General features: G+C 36.7%; 1 protein-coding gene and 1 long non-coding RNA gene across 2 annotated transcripts in view; one reads left to right on the top strand and one right to left on the bottom strand.

Annotated features, from left to right (window-relative positions):
• Positions 1-4,736, top strand: part of LOC108751034 (muscle, skeletal receptor tyrosine protein kinase-like) — a 115,754-nt gene that overhangs the window by 84,216 nt on the left and 26,802 nt on the right. The window lies entirely within an intron of this gene.
• LOC108751035 lies at positions 1,973-3,267 on the bottom strand. The gene is made up of 3 exons (XR_001939463.1): positions 3,175-3,267; positions 2,642-2,829; positions 1,973-2,155 (listed from the first exon to the last, which is right to left on the bottom strand). It is a non-coding gene; the product is annotated as an uncharacterized LOC108751035 (long non-coding RNA).

The raw sequence follows: 4,736 nt of genomic DNA, 5'->3' as shown, positions 1-4,736 counted from the left end.
ACAGTTCATCCTCTCTCTATGACTTGAATTAAGATTATAGAATGAGACAATATGAGTTAAAATGAGATAGATGTATATACGGGGAGGAAGTATGTATAATCTTCCTCTCACGTAGGATTTTGTCAAAATCGCTAGTGGCTAGACTCTAATATAAAGTACTAGTACAAAGTAACAATAAAAATAACGGTTATATTCGTTACCGCTATCCAAAAAATGTTATTGCATTACTATTAATAATGTTACAAATAAGGAAATGTAACATATCGAGAAAAGTAATTGTAATGTTAATGACATTATAAGTAATGCGTTATTTCCCACTGAGAAATAATTGTGAAATTAGATGTTGTTTCAACATCGAAATCGTTGATTCGATATCGATTAACGTCAATTCGATGAGTGATTTCTCATTAAGTTTCTAAAAATATAATGCGTTGCGTCGCGATGTACAAAAAGAATTCTAGAACTTTTATATAGTAATATATAGATTTCAATCGCAATCTACGTTTAGAGTTAACAAAAAAGAACACGATTTTATTTATTACATCAAATCGATTTTTAATCTTTCAACCGTGCACCATATACGGATATATAAATAGGAGTGCCTTTAGAAGAAATCTGGATTCCATTAGTTTTGCAGTAGCACTACAGCGTGAGTTTCAAATAAAAGCTAGTATCAATAAAAAAAAATGTTCCAACGTTGATTGGTCGGTCTCACGCATTCGGCATCGATTGCGCCTCCTGCAGACGCGAAGAAGATGGGACATCGGGTTTTTGTTTCGCTCTGACCCAGTTCCAACTTGCATCTCCGAGTCGTCGGAGTGGGCGGACTGGTACACACTGGATTTTAATTTACGCGGAGTGTCAGAGGCACACGGATAATCGAATGGCATTACTACCATGGTTGGCGCAACGTGTAACGCAATAAAGGCAATCGATGAAAGCCCGGTGACCCGAGACCACTGTTGGCCGTCGATTAGTTTAGAATCAGCCGAGATCAGAACCGCATGCAGAATCCATAATGTCGTCGACGAAGAAAGAACGACATTTACAGATTGCTGCTTGATTAACATGAGAACTCTCACAGGTTGGGATATATGGATATAATTAGGAATTTAATCAGATTATAATAGAAATGTACAAAAACAGCTCAAAAAATTTTAATAAATTTTAACAGCGACACGAATATAACTTTAGAACTTTGAATACTAATATTTATACATTAATAGATGTGTTCGTTCCGCATTTCTACAAAGGTTACTAAAATTGATAAGACATACAAAATTGCGTGAAACTTTATTTGCCCTTTACATCTTAATAGAAGATAACAATTTCTTATTCCGAGAGTAATATTTTATTAACGTAGATTCTGCTTCGAGTTAAACTTTCTTCATGCTCGGAAAGCAAAGTATCTAATCTTCTCTAAAGTTAAATACTTATTAACTTTTAAGTAATCAAGTTCTAACGTTTATAGAGTTTCAAATCTGCATTAAAATGGAGAAAATGTAAAATTTGCAAATGAAATCAATGGAAACGCAATTGGATAATCCCTAATAAATCAAAATTCAACAATATTATCTAATAATTTGATTATCTTTTACATACTTTATTTATTTATTCAATTTTACATTTTTAGATAAAATGTCATCATAAATATAAGCATTGAACATTGGAAATTATTCAAAATACATATACAAATTATAATAAATGAGAAAGTAAATAATTTTATCTGTGCTGTATATCCATAAAAATCACAAACTAATTAAAATATTGCATCATAACACTTGTTATTCGCAGAGAATATTTTCAAGATGCCATCATTTCCCAAAGGAAAGATGTCATCTTTATAAGCGTAAAATTTTACACCGTGAAGCTTCCTGACCAAGTCTGTCGCCTGCAAACATTACTTCCGCTGTGACATTTTTTTATCCGTGGAGATAGGAAAAATGCACACCATCCGTTTTTTAATCCGATTTCGTTTATCGGAAAAGGTAGAAACTGCTGGCTGGCGCGAGTGTAAAAATTGTTCCGCCGAGCGGAAATGGCACACAGTCCAAATGTCGAAGAGGATTACGCGGCGCAAAGTTGCGTGGGGGTTCGTAAATTTTTCAACTTTTCGATCGTCGGGAAAGGCTGCGCTTAAGTTTCCCGAAAACTGCTATAGATTATTAAAAGAAGCGTATTTTTAACAAAGGCTTACATTGTAAAAGTGGATAACGATAAATAGTAGAAAGTTTTATTCCAATGTTCTAAATATATCTCAAGATTAATGTGATAAATTTTCGTTAGTTTATTTTCCACCACACAAGCGTTTCTTTGGAAAAATTGTATTATCTGTTCTCGCGATATGATAAAATGCGAACTATCTAATTGCGTCAATAGCTGCCTGAAAAAAATGTTTTAGCGTGGTTAATCGTGCGATTCCGTTCTGCGAGATCACAATTCGAGGAATTCAACTGGAAAGTGGCAACGAAGGATCACAAAGACTGTGAATTTTTCGATCGCATTCGCCGAACAACTTTAGCCTGATGTAAATCCGAGAATGCCGAGTCGACTTTACCGAAGGACTTGAAGGTCTTTCGCGATGAAGAGACGATGGTCGCGATTCTTATCGTTGATGTGAAAGCAGGAGTAAATAATTTACCTGGGGAACACTAATTCGATGGCGCCATCGAGGACTTTCTTTTGGTGCGAGTGCTCGCTTCCTCCCAATTCCATCCTTCAATCCTTGCCGTTCTTTTCGCTCGACTACTCGCGTCTGGGAATTCCCTTAATTCATTGTGCTTCCATCGACGTACTTTCGCCATCCCTCCCCGGACACTACCCGTCTAGCTGAAAGAGCAAAAGCACATCCAGGACTGTCGCATCGTGATTCGCCGGGTAAACGGAAGAGTAAATGATGTCGGACAATCGGTTGTGAGAACCGTTCCGAGTCGTAACGATCGATAGACGAAATCTCGGCATATTTGCAGGACTTGGATATCTTTGTTTAGACCGACTTTATTGTTAACCTGCCTTCCATTGAGTTGTTGAAAATTTGATCGTTGAGATGAATTAAGAAGTAAGAATTAGGAAATAAGAATTAGGAAATATCTACAATTCTCAATTAAATAATTTAATTCTGCAATGATTATAACGTTCGGAAAAATAACATTGAGAGCAATGTACTCAACTTACGGGGATGTGAAGTAAAACATGGTCAAGATTTCATTAAATAATTGAATAAAATTTTTCAAAAAGGTTATAGTATCTTCTATAAAAGTGACACATTTTGCGTTGTCATTTTTCATAAACTAAACAAATTTTTTATACAAAACATTTAAACAGTTTTGATGCTCGAAGTTTGAAAAAGAATTGTTTTATTTTAATTGATCAAAAGGTAAAATATAAACCGTATGTTTGTGATATTTTGAGTTACGTCACTTTTGTTGAATTATTCAAGGTTTGTTATAATAATTTTGTAAAATATAAAAATTGTCACAACTCAAAAAGATAATTCTTTAAGGATTGTAAAACGAAAATAAAATTGACAGATAAGTATTTGATCATGTTTCTAAGAATATGTTTTTTTTACCGATATTATTTATCAGTTAATAATTTTCTCTATTAAGTTGAAAAATAATTTTTCCTTTCTCTTAAAAAACTTAATTTTTTGAATTATGTCACTTTTAAAGTAAGGAAACGATATATAGAAGAGATCTTTATCGATATTCGGGTACATAGCATGAATAGTAACGCATTCGCCAATACGTGCCAAGAAATAAATAACGGAAAGAGTGTTCTAAAGTTTTCCATGTCGGATTTCAATTGCGGAACGTTTCAACCGCGTTATTGATAGCGTACAACACCTAATGTATAAAGCCACCAGCAAAGTACGCACGGCTGGTTTTCTCTGCAGAAGGTAGCCGAATGTGGCGGAACGACGTGCATAAGGTGCCATCCTGTGGAAAATTCTGGTCGAGCCGCGGCAGTGGGATGCTCGTAAGGTACGGCGAAATGTTGGAACGACCAGGAGCCGTTGCATTTTTATCCCGGATGGTGCCGACGCAGCAGATGAAAGCGGTTATGTCGGCTCTCTATTGCCGTCCTTTGTCTCCCTCTCCGTATCCAAGACGTTCCTTAACAGCCGCAGCGACTCCATCCCCCACGACCGCGTGGCCCCCTCCTTTCCGCCCTCGTCATCTTTTCCGCTTTTTCCTCTTTCGCGACCTCAAAGCCAGCTCTATTTTAGGTCATCCGAGGTATATTCAGGCACACTGGCGTACAACCAAATGCCATGATACTTCACCACCCCCGCTACAGCATGCCGTATAACGTGTTGTGCCGCATGGCGAATCCCTCTCGCTCTAATGTTATTGCCAAACCAACCTCTCGTCCCTCCCCCCGTGAACGCTGTATTATGCGGCTCTACATTCCGTTAAGAACCGTGGATTCCTCTGTGGTTCCGAGGTATTTTCTATCTCTGAAGAAAGTCTGATCGAGATTTAAATGGGATGATTATAATTGATTTTGATGTATATTTGTATTGCCGAACCAACCGGCACGTCCCTCCCCTCTTGAACGCTACATTATGCGGCTCTACATTCCGCTAAAAGCCGCGGATTTCTCTGTGGCTCTGAGATATTTTTCTCTCTGAAGCAAATCTGATCGAGATTTAAATGGGATTATTATAATCGATATTGATGTATCTTTACATTGCTTTTATTATATAAGAAAAAGTACATTTCTATGGAAATCAA

Source organism: Trachymyrmex septentrionalis, unplaced genomic scaffold (assembly GCF_001594115.1).
Source record: "Trachymyrmex septentrionalis isolate Tsep2-gDNA-1 unplaced genomic scaffold, Tsep1.0 scaffold40, whole genome shotgun sequence".
NCBI classification, from domain to species: Eukaryota; Metazoa; Arthropoda; class Insecta; order Hymenoptera; family Formicidae; genus Trachymyrmex; species Trachymyrmex septentrionalis.
Note: the sequence above shows the minus strand (reverse complement) of the source record. Positions and strands in the feature narration are given on the sequence as shown.